Raw genomic sequence first — 23,356 nt, 5'->3', positions numbered from 1 at the left:
CGTGAATATTCATTAGGACACCACCGTTCTCAATCCCCTTTCTGGCCCAGAGTTCATGGACTGTCAGTCATCACACAAAGGCGAACTCGAGAATCAATCCAAGCGGAAACGGAAAGGATGTCTGGGATAGCTACACTCCGCCTGCACGTGGTGTAGTGGCGCGCTTGTAAACCGCAACTGAACTACGGACTCCGTTCGGAGCCCGGCTGTCTGGCAAGGACACACTGCACGCTGCTTGGTGGTGACGCCAAGTCTGGCGTCGAACAAGTGCCATCACCACCCGCGACGAGTGGGTGCGTGTGGATGTGGCACATTGTTTTGGTTTGCCCCATAGCCGGCTACGAACCGTGTTGCATACGCACAGGCGCACTGCGAAAATCGCTCTTCTGCTACGCAAAAGAGAGCCGCAAGAGATTTCTCCGCCGCTTTCTCTTCGCTTTTTATTTTGGTTGTTCGGATTTGTTGTTTTGATTGGTGGCGGGAATTGCCAAACGAATTATTCAGTTCGTTATCGAAAGCAATCAGAGCTGATCCGACCATTGCATTGGGGAGTCCTTGGGGCAAGGGAGCAACAACCATAGCTCGCAAACGACGGTCGACACTTTTTCCCTTTGCTGTCTCGTCACTGACAAAACCGAAAAAGAGCACGAAGACACGGTCTCTCACTGAGCAGAACACTTTTTGTCTCTTCGCTTGTGTTATGTTTTTCGGGTTTTCGGGTGAGCCCGACACACGATCGTGTCTCACAATAACAACTTAGAAAGACACTTTGGTCAAGCGCTCACAGCAAAAGTGTCTTTAGATGAGCAGAACCAAAAAAGTGTCTGAGTAAAGTGTTTTTAGTTTTTTTTTCGTGTATATGTTTATTTATTCATGTTTTCCGCATCTTTTGGGCTATTGTATTGTAATATGTATATTTATTTGCAAAATTGGCAAACGAACATTTTCGTTTTGCTTTTCACGAATCATTTTAAGCTCCAATAGTCAAACCGTATAGAATTCACAAAAATTGATAGTTGCCATAAGCATCACACGTACAAGCACGCATACATACGCAAAAGACACTTTGTTCGTTCACTCGCGACAAGATGCTCAGTGAAAAACAGGTGTAACGGTTGCGGTTGGACAATACCGATTCAAAATAGGTTATCGCTATGGTGCTCGGATATCGCATGCAATAACCTTGGGCCAATTATCGCTGCAGGGCATAGTATAGTTGGGGTGGGTGCAAGCAAGCTCGAGGTAGGGAACAGCTGAGCTGAGCTGCCGTAAGTGCTGTGCAGCGCATCGCAACGGAGCTTTCGAAGCCGAGCTTTAAGATCGGTAAGCTCTTATTTAAGTAGTGCAAAAGCACCAGAACGTTCTCTTTCAAAAATTTGAATCTGTGCAGCCGGTGGCTATCTCCGCGTCGGTAGCAAATATATAACTCAATCGACCACGTGTAAGCCCAAAAGAAAAGAAAAGTAACCCAAATAAGTGCCACAAAGACAAACCGAAAAGAACGGGAACGGGGAAAATCCCACACGGTGGGCGCGCCGCAAAAATCGGGCGAAAATTAATAACCGTGTGCCGAGAAAACTGGCAAGAAACTACCCTGGCGAAAAGTGCATATTTGCCTCGCCGCGCCAGCAAGTGTTGTTCTTGTTGCAAACCCGTGCGTCCCGCAGCTCTGCCAGGAGAACCCAACGCTCGTGTCTCCGTGGACAAGTCCGAAAACCTGGTATGTTACAGTGCCCTGTAGGGAAAATTTAGATTTTTTTCTTAGCCCTCGTGGTTTTGGTTCTGTTTCGCCCATAGGGCCCTGGCCCCGAGCGGTAGCCACCCGGCTCTCCCAAAGTTCTGCCCCACCCACACCAAACTCCCACCCTTGACGGGAGTACTCTTCGGAGTCGACCTTGGTGTGGGGCCGAGATTTTTTTTCCCTTTTGGAGTCGTTGAAGCATCCACCTGCCCGGCGACCTAACCTCCACCGGCCATAACCCTTGCGCCATATCTAACGTACGCGCATAGAGGGCATAGAGGGCATAGAGATCACCCCCCCCCCCCCCACCTTTTTCATACCCTATTTACCAATCCCCCTCCGACCTGGGCACACATTAACATGGTTTCCACAGCTCCACAACGAAAGTCGCCTTTCAGCGAGGGACCACTGTATTAAAGCCGTAAGTGACCCAATTTCAATTTTCTCCTTTGCGCCTGTCTTCGTCAAAATCTAAAACGCAGGCGCAGCGGCCAGCCGCTGCTGATAAGAGAGCGCAACGCTTGCGTTCCACACGCTCGAAGCTTTTCGGTCTTTTCGGTGCCCATTCTGCTAAGCTTGCCTTGCTCGCATTCCCTGCATTCTTTTAATGCATGGAAACGTAGCCAAGCCATACACTAACCAACAAAGAAAAAAAAAATCTCCTCAACCCAGAAAAAAAAAATAAATAAATTTATAATGTTTAATTAAATTTCGTTTTGGCTCACCATTGCTGATCGCTGGTATGACCCCCGCTGCTTTTGAAAATTTTTTTGATTTTTATTTTTTTTCCTTTATACATAACTAATTTACTTATTTCGAATATCCTATATTATATTCCTATCTTTTCTATTTATACTCCACCGTTTATATATACCTAAATCTATACATTTTTTTTTTCTCCTTAGGGATTAAGTCTCCTAATTTTTTTTCATTCCACTAAAATTTTTTTTTGAGTTGCCTGCTGATTGTAGTTCAATACTTGTGTTCTTTTTTTGGAAGTGAAACTTGGTTTGCTAGTTTTTGATTGAAGCAACATGTCTATGATGAAGTACAACGAAATATATTGAATGTTATTAGAAATGAACATGGAGTAGACTTATAATTTCCAAGGGACAGGGTGACGTAATGGGGTAAGAATTTTAGGGATTTCCAGAACCTTCGCACCACTGGAAATCATGGAAGGGTGGGTATAGAATCGTGTGGGTCGACTTCCATCGCAAGACCTCACGCCCGCGAGAGTTTGGAACACGCCGACGAAAGCCCCTAGTACTTTTCGGGTACGCCCTATGATTGTGCCATGTAATGTCCGTTATGCTCGGAATAGGCATAGTGTTGTTTTCGGAGCTCGCTCCCGGTAGAGTCACGCGATTCTAAAAAATTTAAAGTTTATGTAGTAGGAGTCGAGACGCGGTCAAACGAACCCCCCCAAGTTACCGAATGAGCACGGAACCCTCCAATCCATCCCCTACTCACGGATAGAAATATATCGTGGAAGTGTTACATAAATTTTTGGCGCCCAACGTGGGGCCGGTTTTTTTTTAATGCTAGCTACTGTCTATACCCAGTTGGACGCGAGGGTGTAACGTTGTTACATACATTTTTGGCGCCCAACGTGGGGCCGGTTTTTTTTCAATGTTAGCTACTGTCTATACCCAGTTGGACGCGAGGGTGTAACGTTGTTACATAAATTTTTGGCGCCCAACGTGGGTCCCTAGCCAAAGTTATAGTGACAGTAAAAAGTATTGGTAACTTTAGCAACAAAATCAGCTATTGGCTCGTCCCACCTATTGCTCGTTTGTATTCATATGCTTAATGCTGACTTTAGTTTCCTCTAAACGATCTGGTCATTGCTCCGATACAATTTCAGAATATTGCGGATTCTGCTTGGATCCTAATACTGGTTGTTCCTCTGAGTTTTATGGGGAAGTTGTCGAGTCTACGACGAAGGCAAGCTTAAGTGATCATCCGGAATTGAGAAAGTAGTTCCCATGTTGACGCATCCTGTCGGGCTAGTCAAACTTGTTGTCTGGAGTGTGTATATATGCTGCTTGCGTATTCATACCGAACAAGCGAGATTGGTTTAGGTCGCGTCCTCCAAGCTACAGTTAATTCAGCGGATATTAGTTTCAATAGATTGAATTGTGAGGTTGATTCGGATTTGGTATTGTTACTCTTTGCGCATAGCATACGGTTGCATACAATTGCAGAATATTGCATATTTGGTTTCGGCCGGATATCAGTACTGATTGTCCCTGTACGGGTAATGGAAGCACAGAGATGGCGGTCCCAGATTTGGTCTTCACTCATACCCTTACCATTGGCGGGGATTATTCCAGCGGCAGCGGTGGGTGCATATGGTTGTCTGGAACTAGCGCGTATGCTGCTTGCGTATCCTTGCCGAATCATATGTGGACACTTAAACCAGTGCACTGATACTAAGACAATGCAAATTAGAAACCATAGCCCAAACCAAATCAATTCTTTTGTCGCTGTTCCAAAGATTCGCAACTCCTATCCCTATCTTATTATGTCACCCATTAAATTTCACCCTAGGAAAAATTTGGTAGAATATAGCAAAAAAAAAATAAAAAATAAAAAAATCTTAATAAAGATGCCGCTGCGACATAGTCCTCAGCAAAACAATCCGCTGAGTTCGGAAAACTTTTGCGGCATTTGTTGCTCCGAAATGTCCAATACTCAGCCGTGTTTTTGTACTCCGTGCAATCACGTTTTCCATAAAGCATGTCTGGAAGAATGGTTCCCTCATCACGATGCTTGTCCGAACTGTAGCAGAGTATGTACGTTATCGCAAGCAAAACTAGTTGTTGGCAATTGTTCTCCAAACAAGCCGCAGCCGGAACCAACAGAATTACCCGGTCCCTCGGGAATTACTACTCGAAGTCTTGCCAAAGCTTTGGAGGTCGTACAGACCCTGGCAAATGGACATTTTCAGCCAGAGACGGGAAAGATATCCGAGGGAAATGGCAAGAATACCCAATTGAGCTAAATTCCAACTGTAGGTTCAGTCCCGGTAGAACGAACCACTAGGCCAACTCGTTCCAAAAGAACTCGAGCACCAGCCAAAAAGCAGGTCCCGAAGTTCCCGCCAGGTCGATCTTCCGGTCCGGAAGTAGTGTGTTTGTCGGGATTGGATGCTAGCCGTAGCTCCAACCAGACTGAAGCTCCGTCAGCTAATGTCGCCACTCACTCTAGCCCTTGGGAAGCACCCAATGCACGGACAGCCCCTCTAAGCCAGGGGTTGGACTTGGATGTCCTCCAACAGATAATTGAGCGCACTGTGGCCAGAGCCATATCCACTTTGCAGATTTAGCCGCCAGCGAGTCCGCAGGAAGGGTATGCGAGGCCAAATATCCCAACACCAGTTTCATGTATAAACAGCATGACTAGCCTGCGAACGGCCAAGACGGCCAACATTATGCAAAAGTGGAATGTTTCTTTTGATGGTTCTACCGAAGGTTTAGGGGTAGAAGAATTCATTTACCGAGTCAAAACATTAACCGATGAAACCTTGGATATCGATTTTCTCGGCCTTTGCAAACATTTGCACATCTTGCTGGTTGGCAAAGCGCGCGATTGGTATTGGAGATACCACAAGCAGGTAGATCGCATCGTTTGGACAGAATTTTGTGCAGCTCTTAGACAACAATATAAAGACTATCGTTCGGAGTTTATGAGCAAGGAATTGATTCGAGCTCGAAAGCAACACGTCGGAGAACCCTTCGTCGCTTTTCACGACGCCGTGGCTGGTCTTATAGATAAATTTGGCATTAAAATTGCGGAAGAGGAATTAATAGAAATATTAAAAGCAAATTTGCTTCCCGAAACCCGTCACAAAATCTTATATCAGTCCATTAGCTCAGTTGGTCAATTGAGAAGATTAGTACAGATGCATGAAAATCTAGTGCAGGAGTTACAGAAATCTGACAAGTCTCGGCCACCGGTCGGCCGCCGTTCGATACATAGTCTGGAGGAATCGCGCCCTGAAAGCGATCAAGAAGAGTATGAGGATATCAGCGTAGAGGCCATTCAAAGTTCGACGGCTAAGCGTTCTTGTTGGAATTGTGAGGAGCTTGGACATGTGTGGGAAAATTGTATGGCAGATAGGCGGATATTTTGCTACGGCTGTGGAGCTCCGAATGTCTATAAGCCGCAGTGCCAAACATGCATTCGTAGAGCTTAGGAAAACCGTCAGAAGGGTGCATCCAACAACAGCCGGATGCCCCCAAAAAACCACCATTAATCTTGCCCGTTGACTTAGAGCGAGACAAGAAGAGTTTGGCTTCTTGTTGTGAGAAAAGAAAGGAAACGAATACGATCGTAAAGAGAGGTTGTCGGTTTTTACCCTATCCCGAACGGATTCATAAATATTTAGAGGTTCGAAACAGAATTTTTAATGAAAAACCACATGAAGCCCCAAAACGAATCCAGCGTTTAAGAAAATATTATGATAATGTCAAAAATAACCGTAGACTGTTAGTTTCCGCTATTATTAATAGTCCCAAGGATATGCGCAGTTATGCCGAAGTATCCTTTCTGGGTCGAACAGAACAGGGGCTGTTAGACACCGGCGCAAGTATCAGCTGTATAGGTGCTGAAGTAGCTCAGACTGATTTTTCATCCTTTTCTGAATATAAACTAATAAAAGCCACTGCAAAAACTGCAGATGGCCAAAGTCAACAGATACTGGGGGTATTAAATGTGATCATGCGTTATCGAACTATCGAGAAACCCATGAAGTTATATATAATTCCATCCATGACACAAAATCTAATCCTAGGTCACGATTTTTGGAGATCCTTTTCGCTGGCCCCAGACATCATTGCAGCTGTCGAGATAAGCTCGAAAGACGATGAGGCAGCCGAACCAGATCCCTTACGGTATCCTTTAACTAGGCAGCAAAACCAACCACTCGAGGTAGTTAAACAGTTATTTCCCAACGCGACGGAGGGACTAGGGCGTACGGCCTTGCTTAAGCATCATATCGATGTAGGTCAGGCCGCCCCCGTAAAACAACGCTTTTACCCGGTTAGCCCAGCGGTGGAAAAGTTGCTTTATGCTGAGGTAGATCGCATGCTCCAACTAGGCGTTATCGAACCGTCATCCAGTGCTTGGAGCTCGCCAATGCGACTGGTTCTCAAGCCCAACAAAGTCCGTCTGTGTCTCGATGCTCGAAGACTGAATGAAGTCACCCGTAAGGATGCCTACCCATTACCAAGTATCGATGGTATTTTTGCCCAGTTGCCCAAGGCAAATATCACAACCAAGCTGGACCTAAAAGATGCATATTGGCAGATCGAACTCTCTGAGGATTCCAAGTCACTAACTGCTTTTACGGTCCCGGGAAGGCCTTTATATCAGTTTAAGGTTATGCCTTTTGGCCTGTGTAACGCTCCATCCACTATGTGTCGTTTGATGGATGAAATCATTCCCCCGGATTTGCGTTACTGCGTCTTTGGATACTTGGACGATCTCTGCATCGTATCAGCAGATTTCTCTTCCCATCTAGCCGTGCTGGTACGACTCGCTGAACAGTTCAGAAAAGCCAACCTGACTCTGAATATTAAGAAGAGTCAGTTCTGTGTCACCAGCGTAAATTATCTTGGATACGTCATCAGTAATGGAGGTATTTGCACTGATCCCTCCAAAGTAGCTTGTATAGTGAACTGGCCACCGCCAAGGAATCTAAAACAGGTTCGCGGCTTTCTTGGGGTCTGTGGCTGGTACCGGAGATTCATTCAGAATTTCTCTGAGCTATCCTGTCCTATCACCGAGCTTCTTTCCAACAAAAAGAAATTTATTTGGACCCCGGAAGCACAAGTCGCAATGGACTCTTTAAAAACCGTGTTGACTTCTGCTCCAGTCCTCGAAAACCCAGACTTCGAACAGAAATTTTTCCTCCACTGTGATGCTAGTGATTTTGGTATAGGAGCCGTGCTCGTGCAATTGGTGGATCTGCAGGAAAAGCCAATAGCGTTTATGTCGAAAAAACTAAGTCGTGCGCAACGTAACTATAGCGTTACGGAGCGCGAGTGCTTGGCCGTAATTCTGGCCATCGAAAAATTCCGCTGCAATCTGGAACTGCAGGAATTCGAAGTGGTTACTGATCATTCCAGTTTGTTGTGGCTAATGCGCCAGCAAAACGTGTCGGGGAGGTTAGCTCGATGGATTTTTAGATTGCAGCAATTTAAATTCTCGATATCGCACCGAAAAGGAAAAGATCACATTGTCCCCGATGCTCTTTCCCGATTACATGAACCTGAAGTATCCGCAGTAGTAATGAGTCCTGTGATAGATCTCGAATCCGATGCCTTTCAGGATGCGAGCTACCAACAGTTAAAAGAACAGTATCAGAACAATTCCTCTCAACTGCCCGATCTGAAGATTATCGACCAATTTCTGTACATTCGAACCGTACACGCAGATGGAAAGGCGGAGCAAGACAGTCGAACTTGGAAGTTATGGGTTCCCGAGCGATTGAAGACCGACGTTCTTAAACAAGCTCATGACAATCCTACTTCAGCGCATGCCGGCATGCAAAAGACCATAGAAAAAATTCGAAGAAGTCTGTTTTGGCCCGGCTTAGCTAAAGATGTTCGAGAGTATATTCGTAGTTGTGAGGTGTGCAAAGCATGCAAAGCTCCTAATTATACTCTGCGGCCACCCATGGGAAACCACATACCCACTTGTCGACCATTTCAACGATTATACATAGATCTGCTTGGACCTTATCCACGCAGCAAAAATGGACATGTTGGTTTGCTAATTGTTTAAGATCACTTCAGTAAATACCATTGGCTACACCCCCTGAAGAAATTTACTTCCGTAGTGTTAGGTATTATATTAATATCTATATACGGTCACACCATCCAAGGGATATAGAATAAAAGAGAATCTTGAAGACAACGCGTGCTTAAGTCTGAGTGTTAATACACTACATAATTGGCGACGAGCATAAAATAAAACGTATTAATATACATACATGAACAGCAACATGACGAAAAATGAAGCACCAACATTCTATCAAATGGCAACAATTGCTGAGTTTTCGCCACACCAAGAAACGTTCTGCATTTGGAAGGAAAAATTCGACATACATTTGTGCGAATTGAATGTGAAAGAGGAAAACACAAAAAAGGCAGTTTTGTTGAAGTCGATCGGTACAGCGGCTTACACTGTACTACATAGTAAGTGCCATCCGGTATCACCCGTATCAAAAGCATACAAAGAATTACGTGAAATTTTAAAAACTCACTACACACCACCTACACTCATATTCAGAGAAAGAAAAAAATTTCACATGTCCACAAAAAGTGAAGATGAGACTGTAGCGGAGTGGTATGCTCGAGTTAAACAATTGGCATTGGAATGCAAATTTGGCTCAAATCTGGAAGCGTTTGTATTAAACCAATTTGTGATGAGCCTTCCCAACCCTATATATGAAAGAATATGTGAAGAAGACGAAAATCTAACTCTGGCTGATGCACTCAAGAAGGCGATGATCATGGAGACGAAGATCAGCACAAGGAAGACAGAACACAACGTCAACTACATGCATCAAAAGAACGGGACTAGTCAATGGCAGAGGCAAAGAGGCGAGAACAGAGATCAAGCAAAGAGCAACGGCAGAAGTCATTTCAAGGGCAACCGAAACGTGAGTTACAGAGGCGGCAGAAGCGACGGTGACGGCGACGGCGAAAACGACTGCGACGCTGGCAGAGAAAAGAAGCAGCAGCCATGCACACACTGTGGCTGGCGAAATCATAACTCAAACAATTGCAAGTATAAGGCATGCAAATGTCACAGCTGTGGAAAAACAGGTCACTTGGCGAGCATTTGTAAAAATAAATCAAAAAAATCCGTAAATTATGTATCTCAAACAAAACATGACACCTATTCTGATAATAATTTTGATAATGATAATTATAACTTTTCTATCTATAGCGTTGATACAACCTCAACTAATGGAGTATATTATTTACCTGTAAAAATTGATGGAAACATAACGAAAATTGCTTGCGACACTGGTGCACCGTGCACATTGGTTTCAAAAACATTTTACGAAAGCTTAAATACCAGCAGACCACTTAGAAAATGTCTAGTTCCATATTTAGATTACAATGGAGATTCAATCAAAGTTATTGGTGAGTACGATGCAACGATCGAATATCGAGGTCTAAAAAAACAAATTGTTGTTGTTGTAACCAATGCAGTGAGTCCACCTTTGCTAGGTAGAACATTTTTGAGAGCTTTTAATTTTGAGTTAATGCAGGTGAACAATGTGTACGTAAATGAACCAAATTCTGTAATTACAGAACAGATTAAATCGGAGTTTGCTGAAGTTTTTGAGCCTCGTTTAGGTTCATATACTACGAATACGATATCGTTACTATTAAAAGAAGATGCAAAACCAATATTTTTCAAGCCTAGGTCAGTACCATTAGCATGGAAAGAAAAGATTGAAGTGCAGTTACGAAAATTCATAGATGATGGAATTTTAGAGCAAGTTGTTAGTTCTGAATGGGCAACACCTTTGGTACCGATTTTAAAACCAAACGGTGACATACGAATTTGTGGTGACTATAAGGTTACATTAAACCGGTCTTTAGTCGACGTAAAGTATCCACTACCTCGAATAGACGACATTTTTGCAGCGCTTGAAGGGGGTACACTGTATTCAAAACTTGACCTGTCAAATGCTTACAATCAGCTAAATTTAGATGAGCAATCTCAAAATTTGTGTACTTGGAGCACACATATTGGACTATTGAAAGTTAAACGCTTACCATTTGGTATAAAAACTGCAGCAGCTATTTTTCAAAAAACAATGGAAGGGTTGTTTCAGGGTATGCGAGGAGTTGTGGTTTATCAAGATGACATAACAGTTACAGGACGAGATCTTCAAGAACATATTTCAAACCTAAAAGCTGTACTTAGAAAACTGAAATCAGTTGGACTTAAATTAAATGACAAGAAATGTGAGTTCTTTAAATCCAAAATTTGTTACCTAGGATTTTCAATTGACAGGATAGGACTGAGCAAAAACAATGATAGAGTTGCGAGTGTATTGTTTGCACCGGCTCCGGAAAACGTATCACAGCTTAGAGCTTTCATAGGCATGGTAAATTATTATTCAAAGTTTATCAATAATTTCGCTCAGATAATGAGTCCTTTATATGCATTATTAAAGAAAAATACAAAATTTAATTGGACACGCGAATGTCAGAGTGCATATGAAGAGGTAAAGAAAGAAGTAACTTCTGAACAAGTTTTAGTTCACTACAACCCAGATCAACCGTTAGTATTAACGACTGATGCTAGCAGTCATGCAGTTTCAGGTGTTTTATCACATAAATGCAATGAAGATATCAAACCAATAGCATTTGTATCAAGAGCATTATCCAAAAGTGAGCATAATTACAGTACAATCGAGAAAGAGGCCCTGGCTATAGTGTTCTGTGTGAGTAAATTAAGACAGTATCTTTTAGGAAACAAGTTCATCCTTCGAACAGATCACAAACCATTACTAAGCATATTTGGAGACCTGAAAGGACTTCCATTGATGGCCTCTGCACGAATGCAAAGATGGGCACTGACTTTGTCAGGTTTTCAATATACAGTTGAACACATAAAGGGGACCTTAAATATAGCAGATGGACTCTCAAGAATGCCTCAATGGGAAACGGCTGTACCAAACGAAGACTATAATTACATACATTTTATACAGTCCGAAAAGGTGTTCAAAATTAGCTTCAAAGAAATAGCTCGTGAAACACGACGTGACCCAATATTATCAAAAATTTGTGAGGCAATTAACACTGGTTCGAAGACAAGATTAAAAGGCAGCGAGTTTTCTGCCTACATCTCTAAAACAAATGAACTTTCAGTGGAATATGATTGTATCTTATGGGGACACAGAGTAGTTATTCCAACCAAACTGAGACAAGCTATTTTAGCAGAATTTCATGCATCGCATTTGGGAATAGTAAAAACCAAAATGTTAGCACGTTCTTATGTGTGGTGGCCTTGCATGGATTCTGAAATTGAGAAATTAATTCGAGATTGTATTCCTTGTCAGGAACTACAATCAAGTCCAGAAAAGAGTCTGTTAATACCGTGGAAATCCACAGGAAAGGCTTGGAGTCGAGTACACATAGACTTTGCAGGACCAATTAGAGGTTTTCATTTATTGGTTATTATAGATTCTTATACAAAATGGGCAGAAGTATTCAAAACGAAGGAAATAACTTCATTGTTTACTATCAACAAGCTTAGAGAAGTATTTTGTCGATATGGTTTACCAGACGTGTTAGTTAGTGACAATGGACGACAGTTTACTTCTGATGATTTTAAAACGTTTATGAAAAACAATGGTGTTAATCACATTTTTACTGCTCCAGGACATCCAGCGACTAATGGTCAAGCAGAAAATTTTGTAAAGACTGTTAAGAAATCACTATATGCAAACATAAAGGCTAATGAAAGACAAGATTTTAATACAATTTTAAATAGATTTTTGATCGATTACCGAAATACGATTCATTGTACTACGGGCGAATCTCCTGCTAAATTATTTTTTGGTCGTACACTAAAAACAAGATTTTCGTTGTTAAAACCACCTACGGTCGAAAGCATAATAAATAAAAAACAGACTGAGTGTGTTGTAAATCACAAAGGTAGACGAAGCACAGAATTTTTAAAGGGTCAAAAAGTTATGGTTAGGGACTACAAAAATCCTAACAAAGCAAGCTGGACTCAGGCAACTGTAAAACAACAACTGGGCCCGCGTTCGTATTGTTGTATTTTGGCGAACAATAACAGAGAAATAAAACGTCACCTGGATCAAATTAGAAACCAAAGCACTAACAATCATACATCGCCTAATGCGAAAACACCTGATGTCGAAAGCAATTGTTCAGTAGATGACAATTCCAAAACCAACAATGAACAAATAGTTTCTCAACCAACACCCACCAGGAGAGAGTTGAGACCACGTGAGGCAGGGAAGGTAGTAAAGCGTATTTAACAATAAAATAATATAAAGAAAGGAATTATGAAATCAAATTATGTACAAATTAAACACTGAAATAAATACTAAACAGATTAAGAAGAAAGAAAAATACGAAATCACATAAATTTTATATACGCTAATTAGATTAAGTACACAAATCAAATTGTTATAAGAAAATAGATTTGTAAATGACATGTATATTAAACATCTAAGGAGAGGCGTGTTAGGTATTATATTAATATCTATATACGGTCACACCATCCAAGGGATATAGAATAAAAGAGAATCTTGAAGACAACGCGTGCTTAAGTCTGAGTGTCAATACACTACACGTAGTAATCCAAGAATTTCTGCTAAAGCATATCTTTCTTGCATATGGGGTGCCTGAAACTATTGTTAGCGACAATGGAAAACAATTCAAAGCTACAGAATTCAACGCATTCTTGACACAGCTGGGAATTAAACATATGTACACGGCACTATACTCTCCCCAAAGTAATGCGGCGGAACGAGTAAATCGTTCATTGTTAGCTGCCGTGCGAGCATATCTTCAGCAGGATCAGACATACTGGGATCAGCATCTCTCAAGTATATCTTGTTCGCTGAGATCGTCACTACATTAGTCCTTAGGTTGTTCACCATATCGAGCCCTGTTTGGCTTAGATATGCTCACTCATGGGACGGATTATAAGCTTCTGAAGGATTTAGACTTGCTGGAAGAACCCGTTGTCCCGTTAGCTAGGTCAGACAATTTAGCTCTAATTCGAAAAGATATACAGGGCAATATTAAGAAAGCGTATGAGAGCAACGTTGCTCAATACAATTTACGAGCCAAGCCTGTGTCGTTCCGAGAAGGTCAGGAAGTATTTCACCGAAATTTTTCCTTGAGCAAATTCACGCAAAATTTTAATGCCAAATTGGCTCCTAAATTTCTGAAATGTCGCGTGCGGAAAAAACTGGGTAATTGTTTCTACCTCCTGGAAAATCTGCAGGGCCGAGAAATAGGAACCTTTCATGCGAAAGACATTCGATCCTGATTCCCGCTAATATTCCGTCTAACGGTGGCATATTATCGGGTGGTGTAACGGTTGCGGTTGGACAATACCGATTCAAAATAGGTTATCGCTATGGTGCTCGGATATCGCATGGGTGGGTGCAAGCAAGCTCGAGGTAGGGAACAGCTGAGCTGAGCTGCCGTAAGTGCTGTGCAGCGCATCGCAACGGAGCTTTCGAAGCCGAGCTTTAAGATCGGTAAGCTCTTATTTAAGTAGTGCAAAAGCACCAGAACGTTCTCTTTCAAAAATTTGAATCTGTGCAGCCGGTGGCTATCTCCGCGTCGGTAGCAAATATATAACTCAATCGACCACGTGTAAGCCCAAAAGAATAGAAAAGTAACCCAAATAAGTGCCACAAAGACAAACCGAAAAGAAATAAAACGGAACGGGGAAAATCCCACACGGTGGGCGCGCCGCAAAATTCGGGCGAAAATTAATAACCGTGCGCCGAGAAAACTGGCAAGAAACTACCCTGGCGAAAAGTGCATATTTGCCTCGCCGCGCCAGCAAGTGTTGTTCTTGTTGCAAACCCGTGCGTCCCGCAGCTCTGCCAGGAGAACCCAACGCTCGTGTCTCCGTGGAAAAGTCCGAAAAACTGGTATGTTACAGTGCCCTGTAGGGAAAATTTAGATTTTTTTCTTAGCCCTCGTGGTTTTGGTTCTGTTTCGCCCATAGGGCCCTGGCCCCGAGCGGTAGCCACCCGGCTCTCCAAAAGTTCTGCCCCACCCACACCGAGATTTTGTTGTCCCTTTTGGAGTCGTTGAAGCATCCACCTGCCCGGCGACATAACCTCCACCGGCCATAACCCTTGCGCCATATCTAACGTACGCGCATAGAGGGCATAGAGATGTAACTTTCCTTAACTCTGCGTCACAGTCCTACCTCGATAGGCGGGAATGTGAAAGTTCCCAAAACGGAATTTATTTTTGCGGGTTGGAGACCGAAAAACTTAATCATAAAGTAACAGACTAGAAAAAAAAAAACAAAAAAAAAAAAAAACCTTTTTCATACCCCCCCTATTTACCAATCCCCCTCCGACCTGGGCACACATTAACATGGTTTCCACAGCTCCACAACGAAAGGCGCCTTTCAGCGAGGGACCACTGTATTAAAGCCGTAAGTGACCCAATTTCAATTTTCTCCTTTGCGCCTGTCTTCGTCAAAATCTAAAACGCATGCGCAGCGGCCAGCCGCTGCTGATAAGAGAGCGCAACGCTTGCGTTCCACACGCTCGAAGCTTTTCGGTCTTTTCGGTGCCCATTCTGCTAAGCTTGCCTTGCTCGCATTACCTGCATTCTTTTAATGCATGGAAACGTAGCCAAGCCATACACTAACCAACAAAGAAAAAAAAAAATCTCCTCAACCCAGAAAAAAAAAAATAAATAAATTTATAATGTTTAATTAAATTTCGATTTGGCTCACCATTGCTGGTATGACCCCCGCTGCTTTTGAAAATTTTTTTGATTTTTATTTTTTTTCCTTTATACATAACTAATTTACTTATTTCGAATATCCTATATTATATTCCTATCTTTTCTATTTATACTCCACCGTTTATATATACCTATATCTATAAATTTTTTTTTTCTCCTTAGGGATTAAGTCTCCTAATTTTCTTTCATTCCACTAAAATTTTTTTTTGAGTTGCCTGCTGATTGTAGTTTAATACTTGTGTTCTTTTTTTGGAAGTGAAACTTGGTTTGCTAGTTTTTGATTGAAGCAACATGTCTATGATGAAGTACAACGATTAGAAATGAACATGGAGTAGACTTATAATTTCCAAGGGACAGGGTGACGTAATGGGGTAGGGTAAGAATTTTAGGGATTTCCAGAACCTTCGCACCACTGGAAATCATGGAAGGGTGGGTATAGAATCGTGGGGGTCGACTTCCATCGCAAGACCTCACGCCCGCGAGAGTTTGGAACACGCCGACGAAAGCCCCTAGTACTTTTCGGGTACGCCCTATGATTGTGCCATGTAATGTCCGTTATGCTCGGAATAGGCATAGTGTTGTTTTCGGAGCTCGCTCCCGGTAGAGTCACGCGATTCTAAAAAATTTAAAGTTTATGTAGTAGGAGTCGAGACGCGGTCAAACGAACCCCCCCAAGTTACCGAATGAGCACGGAACCAAAGAATCCCCCCCGGCCGTGACCTCGACATCCCCTCCAATCCATCCCCTACTCACGGATAGAAATATATCGTGGAAGTGTTACACAGAAACAAAAGAGAAGTGAAAAAATCGGTCTTTGCTTGAGCGAAGAGCGAGTTGAGCAAAAACAGATTTGATCGGGTCTTTTCAGTCCATTTTCTCAATGTGTCCGTCAATGAGAGGTTTTTATCAGACACGCCGAAAGTGTCCACAGTTATTTGCGAGCTATGGCAACAACCCATTAGGTCAATTAAATGTGTATGAATTACTAACAGAAATATTAAATGGCTAAAAATGGGAGAACTGAAACAAATGGTAATCTTGTCGAACTATGCAATAAATCTAATATTTATTTAAAATATTATTTATGCTATTTAAAAATATAATAAAATATCTACATATATTTTAAAGTTTTTTTTAGAGTCACTGCCATTTGCACTGTGCCATTTGCACGTGCTTTTTCGAGAGTTACTGCGGAAAAGGTTAATTTGAAATAGAAACGAGGGGGAACGTTGTGAGTTGCTGCGTACACCGCAACTCTACATTTATACCCGATACTTAGTCAGTATGGCTCTCCTCCGGCAGACGCAGCTAATATTAAACGACACGACAAAGAGTGCGTGCGAGAGAGACAGAAAATCAGTCTGAGCGTGACGTCGGGCGCTGCGTAGCCACTGCAAATTGATTTGTTCCTTTTGGCTATAAAATTATCTCATCTGATCCACATTCAGCAATCTGATAGATATGGTCGTTATCTATGATTCTGCGTTTTTAGTTTTCTCGAATCTGCAATATTGTGGATGGAACAGATTTTCGTCCTTTGTGTGGGCGGAAGGGGGTGGGGCGAAATTTTGAGATATACGTTTTACAGTGAGATCTAACAGGAGTGCGGATACCAAATTTGGTTACTCTAGCCTAAATAGTCTCTGAGATTTGTGAATATCCCCAGATTTTCGTCCTTTGCGGGGGCGGAAGGGGTTGTGGCGAAATTTTGAAACAAGCTCGTCTCGGTCCGATACGTTAGGAGTGTGGATATCAAATTTGGTTGCTCTAGCTTTTATAGTCTCTGAGATCTAGGCGCTAATGTCTTACTCTAAGCAAAGCCACCTATGCTACGTGTGTGTTAGAGAGCGACAGGGCGAGAAAAAATGAAATCGTTTTCTTGATGCTAGCTATAATAATAATACGATCCAATTCAGATTCTGCAGTCTAAAAGATATGGTCATTCTCTACGATTCTGCGTTTTTGCTTTTCTCATATCTTTAAAATTGTGGATGCCACAGATTTTCGTCCTTTGTGTGGCGGAAGTGGGTGGGGCGAAATTTTGAAATATTTTTGTAGCAGTGACATATTACAGAAGTCTGGATCCAAAACATCGTTGCTCTAGCTCTTATAGTCTTTGAACACTAGGCGCTAATAGGGACGGACAGACGGACGGACGGACAGACAGACAGGGCTCAATCGACTCGGCTATTGATGCTGATCAAGAATATATATACTTTATGGGGTCGGAAACGATTCCTTCTGGACGTTATCCATTTTCACCACAAATCTAATATACCCCAATACTCATTTTGAGTATCGGGTATAAAAATGAAAAATGTTCACAGCCTCTGTAAATATGTTACTAATCTTCCATTAGATATCATGAAACTCAACTTGTACATTTTTGTTAAAATTTTAACAAATATGTACAAGTCTTTAAGTATGTGTTACCTGTAAACCGTAATCTTGCAGAATAATTACCCCAAAGAAGGCTGCATTACTGTTCTGTGGGATACTGCATCACAGTGCAAAAAAAATCCACCCGAACTGACAAGTAATTATCAGGATATACAAATATTTTATAATTTGAAAGCACCTCCCATAATATCCAACATCCAACTCAAACCCTAAAAAGGCGTCTTTCGTGTAGCTCCAGCTTCCCCATAAATTTCCATTTCATTTCCTTCGTCAAAATTAGCCTTGGCATCAATTAAATTGGCTATCAATGGGAAATCCATCAATAAAAAGATCGCAATGAATGTAAATAAATGGAAATTAAAATCAATCAGTTTTAGTGTTAGTAAAGAGCCGGCAATACTCGTAATGCAGCCACTTAGGCCCCGATACCGAAACTGAGACCGAGACCAGCCAGGGAAAGTGCCAGTCAGTGGGGGAGAAGCAGAAGCGAGAGTGAAAGAAGGACAGAGCCTGAAGGACGACATTTATGCCACCTCAGAGACTTGGCCATTTACGATGGCTAGTGTCCTCGGCAAGTGTCGTCCTTGCGGCTGCCCCAGCCCCCAGAAAACCGCCCACGGCCAACCTGAAGAGCGGAAGGGGCCCGAGCCCAGGACCCAGGATATCTTGTGGCCAGGGCACAGTTCCGCGGACTGCGGAGCACTGGTGTGAGGGAGACGCTTGACAACTTTGCTTAAAGTTATATGCAATTCTTATAAATGTGCATGCGTTACGCACCGTTGCCCAATTACGTGTGGATATATCCTTGGAGCAGGGCGCCGGCTATGAATAGAAGACGAACATACTTAGCGGCACAGGCGCTGGCTGATGAAGGTGAAGCCTGCCGGGCGGACTTACCCTCAAGCCGAAGCTAAAGGTGCCCTTACCCCAATGGACTTGAATGATTTTTTCTTTCGTTCTCCTTTGGCCCTCCTCTGGATAGCCCTGTACCTTATTCCATTATGGGGTGACTAGAGAGGGTGGAATTTGCGACAGTCTGACGAATTTGAAATTGAAATTGCCCCTGCAGATTGGCGACTTTAATTGCGATGGCCGATGGCTTTTATTTCCAGCCCAGCTCCCAGTTCCCAGTTCCCAGCTCCCAGTTCCCAGCTCCCAGTTCCCAGCTCCATTCAGTTCAGTGCCCTCCCCCGCCGGTACAGTAAATTAATGAATGTGTGAAAAACGTTCAGGGCAAATGCTCCCATCCAACCCGTCATAAAAGCCGTCTTCTATTAAACAGTAATAACGATTGCCGGAGTTCGAAGCTGGGATGTACTCTCAGTCCTAGCTGTCGACCCTCCTCTCACACTTTGTTCGCATGTGTCAGGCGCAATTTTACGAGCGGAATACTTTCGGCAAAAGTTTTTACGGCAACAAGCGGAAATGGCATTTTTACTGGCCATCTAAACAGTTACAACCGTCTCCTCAGGCCCCCATCGTAAACCCCACAGAAATGCCGCACAGATTGTGTCCATGCACATGTCCGTGTCCTCGTCCTCGTCCTCGACCTCGTCCATGTCCAGCTGTTCGGGTTGGGATGCCGAATCGAGCTCGCTTTTTGCCTGTTCGTCAATGATGGGAAAATTGAAAACTATGAAAGACTATGCCGCCCAAAACATGTGAGGGGTGGCATTTTCTGCTGCAATGGCAAAAAAATTGATTTGTTGTCGGTTTCGATAGAGGTCCAGAGCCAGGGCCAGGACAGGGCCAGGGACAGGGACCGCACACGGTTCTGATTCCGTTTTCAATCTAATTTATGGCCACTGCAAGTGCAAGTAAACATGTGCGACAAACGACCTTATGAAGCCAGAAACTTTTCCCCCCATAAGCTGTTAAATAAAAATACTTTTCTCTTTGCACAATTTTTGGTTTATTGGAAATTGAGTGGAGAGTAGAGACTGGAGAGAGGCGAAAGGATTGAACTGAGAGCTGAGAGCTAAGAACTGGCTGCGAACTGGCCCAAGCGGGGCCTGGGACAGGATGTGCCGAGCTGCCTCAAAGATTCTTGTCAGCCACAGAAGCTTCTGCCATTTGTCTTCTTCGAGTCCGAGTCCGCTGTGAACCGCAGAACGTGTTGAGTGTTCGGCGGGGGAGAGGCGTCAGGGGCCAGCCAGATGGAACAGATACAGATCGTCAGTCAGTGATCGATTGAGCCGCATGTGTTATGCTAAATGTGTGGGAAGTTCACGTCGAATTCCCGATGCGCTTCTCAGAGAAGAACAATGGGAGAGAATGGGACTGAGAAGAAAACTCAAGCAGAAACAGGAAATCAAATAAAAGTATATTTGATCTAAATATCGGTGGTGCTTACTTTATAGATAGGAGACCAAGGTTAGTTCCTTAAGACTATCTACTCATTTGGCATTCCCTCAAAACAATCTACTTCTTCTCCTATACATTCTAATTCGAGCTATTCGCTTCTCATTAACATTACTTACTTATGCAAGATTCTCTCTGCGAGTGAACTTCTTTCGTGGACTTCTCATTAGCAGGAATTACGTATCGTATGCCTTAAACCCAGAGCTATGTCAACGCTTAGCTCATGACATTGTCTGTACTTTCCACGAGTGCCTCTGTTTCGTTCTGTCTCCGTCTCTTTCTCGGTCTCTGTCTGTCCACCTACTTAATTATTTAAAGCATTCGCACAATTTTTCTTAAACATGTTTTTCTTATTTACTTAATGCACTTTTTTTTCTTAGCCGCACTGACAGACGAAGTATCTGAAGTTCAGGAACAGGTTGCCAAGATACTTAGTACACCCAATGCACACACACAAAGCCCGAGACGCATTCAGATACTCACTGGTGATACTGGTAGAGGGGCATTTACATGGACGCAGAGATAGATAGCTGGGTTCGGCTGGAGCATTCCTTAGCTGGAAGCCTCACATTTATGCCAAAGCTAAGTGAACTTGAAGCCTTTTGCCGTACCTTTATCTGCAACCCGCGTATAAGTTGTGAATTTTTATACCCGATAATCAAAATGAGTATTGGGGTATATTAGATTTGTGGTAAAAGTGGATGTGTGTAACGTCCAGAAGGAATCGTTTCCGACCCCATAAAGTATATATATTCTTAATCAGCATCAATAGCCGAGTCGATTGAGCCCTGTCTGTCTGTCCGTCCGTCCGTCCGTCCGTCTGTCCGTCTGTCCGTCCCTATTAGCGCCTAGTGCTCAAAGACTATAAGAGCTAGAGCAACGATGTTTTGGATCCAGACTTCTGTGATATGTCACAGCTACAAAAATATTTCAAAATTTCGCCCCACCCACTTCCGCCCCACAAAGGACGAAAATCTGTGGCATCCACAATTTTAAAGATACGAGAAAAGCAAAAACGCAGAATCGTAGAGAATGACCATATCTTTTAGACTGCAGAATTTAAATAAGATCGTATTATTATTATAGCCAGCATCAAGAAATCAATTTCATTTTTTCTCGCCCTGTCTCTCTCTAACACACACGTAGAGTAAAACATTAGCGCCTAGATCTCAGAGACTATAAAAGCTAGAGCAACCAAATTTGGTATTCACACTCCTAATATATCGGACCGAGACGAGTTTGTTTCAAAATTTTGCCACACCCCCTTCCGCCCCCGCAAAGGATGAAAATCTGGGGATATCCACGAATCTCAGATACTATTAAGGCTAGAGTAACCAAATTTGGTATCCGCACTCCTGTTAGATCTTACTATAAAACGTGTATCTCAAAATTTCGCCCCACCCCCTTCCGCCTACACAAAGGACGAAAATCTGTTGCATCCACAATATTGCACATTCGAGAAAACTAAAAACGCAGAATCATAGATAATGACCATATCTTTAAGATTGCTGAATGTGGATCAGATCAGATAATTTTTATAGCTAATAGGAACAAAACAATTTGCAGTGGCTACGCAGCGCCCGACGTGACGCTCAGACTGATTTTCTGTCTCTCTCGCACGCACTCTTTGTCGTGTCGTTTAATATTAGCGGCGTCTGCCGGAGGAGAGCCATACTGACTTAGTATCGGGTATAACTGTAGAGTTGCGGTGTCTGCTGCAACTTACAACGTTCCCCTTCGTTTAATTGCAGTCTAAATGAACTTCAATGAATGCAACAGCAGGAGGAACGGAACAGGACGGAGCAGTGGCGACTGTAGAGTTGCGGTGTCCGCTGCAACTCACAACGTTCCCCCTCGTTTAATTGCAGTCTAAATGGACTTCAATGAATGCAACAGCAGGAGGAACGGAACAGGACGGAGCAGTGGCGCTCCATAGCTGGCCTCAGAGCTCAGTGCTCGGTGCTCATTGCACGTTGCTTGGTGCTTGGAGTCCCTGCCACCACCACCTCCACCACCACCACCACCACCACCACCACCGTCACTACCTCTGCCACTGCGACTCCACTGGCGGCGGCAGTTTATCTTTTGATTGTTGCAGCTCCTCTCTTACAGCTTCAGCATTGGAAGCACTCGAAGGGTTCTTAAAAGCGAAACGACGTCGCCTTTTTTAGTGAACTCAAGATTTTAATTACAGCAGAATGCTGCTCCTCCGCCGCCCCCTTTCTTTCTGTCACTTGAGTGTGTTGAGTGTGTCTCTATTTAAGAGAAATTAAAAGTTCTAACCGGACGGCAGGATTTGGATTTCGCTGTTGCTCTTAATGCCGGGATTGATGTGCCACATTAAAAACGCCAGCAACTGGATGCCCGGCGAGCCCTGGTGCTGGGTCTCTGGCCAAGATTGATGAAGCCACTGTAAGCCACAAGAGCTGCCGGGGAGCTGCGGCTGGTACTGGGGCTGCTGTCTCAGTGGCTGTTGCAGTTGCAAGGAGCACGTACTTTGTCTAACTGCCAATGCGGCATTCCCATCCTCCCATCGTCCAGTCGTCCAATCCCAATCCCAATGCCAATCGCCATCCCATGGCCAATGCCAATGCCAATGCCAATGTCTTGGCCACATGCCACGCACGGCCACAATTCGTAAATTTATTAAACGTCAACACGGCACTGAGCCAAATAAACTTGTCTCAAGACAACAGTCGGTTCTCGGTACGGTACCCCTGGCAACGAAGTCCTCCTTCCCCATCGATGGGTAGTGATGGGATGGGTTGGGATGGGAGCAGCGGAGAAGGCTGCCTGGCACGCAGCAAACGGTTAAAATTAATAAAGCATCTTTGCCTTGGCTGTTTCCTCCTCTGCTCTGGCTTTCGCCAACACAGCTAGACAGAGGCAGGGCAGATAGAGTGAGAGTGAGAGAGACAGAGACAGAGAGAGAGAGAGACTTGGCGACCAGTCTATCTGGGACTCGTTTAACCATTTCCATTCGACCACTGACCACTTTTTATACCCGATACTCAAAATGAGTATTGGGGTATATTAGATTTGTGGTGAAAATGGATGTGTGTAACGTCCAGAAGGAATCATTTTCGACCCCATAAAGTATATATATTCTTGATCAGCATCAATAGCCGAGTCGATTGAGCCCTGTCTGTCTGTCCGTCTGTCCGTCCGTCCGTCCGTCCGTCTGTCCGTCTGTCCGTCCCTATTAGCGCCTAGTGCTCAAAGACTATAAGAGCTAGAGCAACGATGTTTTGGATCCAGACTTCTGTGATATGTCACTGCTACAAAAATATTTCAAAATTTCGCCCCACCCACTTCCGCCACACAAAGGACGAAAATC

General features: G+C 43.4%; 1 long non-coding RNA gene across 2 annotated transcripts; it reads left to right on the top strand.

The window, feature by feature from the left end:
- Window positions 1–1,181: 1,181 nt before the first annotated feature.
- LOC117190991 lies at window positions 1,182–14,667 on the top strand. 2 transcript variants are annotated; one of them, XR_004473909.1, is made up of 4 exons: window positions 1,182–1,242; window positions 13,941–14,021; window positions 14,089–14,423; window positions 14,501–14,667. It is a non-coding gene; the product is annotated as an uncharacterized LOC117190991 (long non-coding RNA). The 2 variants fall into 2 exon arrangements; XR_004473908.1 differs by lacking the exon at window positions 1,182–1,242 and having other exon boundaries at window positions 13,924–14,021.
- Window positions 14,668–23,356: the final 8,689 nt, after the last annotated feature.

Source organism: Drosophila miranda, assembly GCF_003369915.1.
Source record: "Drosophila miranda strain MSH22 chromosome Y unlocalized genomic scaffold, D.miranda_PacBio2.1 Contig_Y1_pilon, whole genome shotgun sequence".
Lineage (NCBI taxonomy): Eukaryota > Metazoa > Arthropoda > Insecta > Diptera > Drosophilidae > Drosophila > Drosophila miranda.
This window is presented reverse-complemented; position numbering and strand designations above follow the sequence as displayed.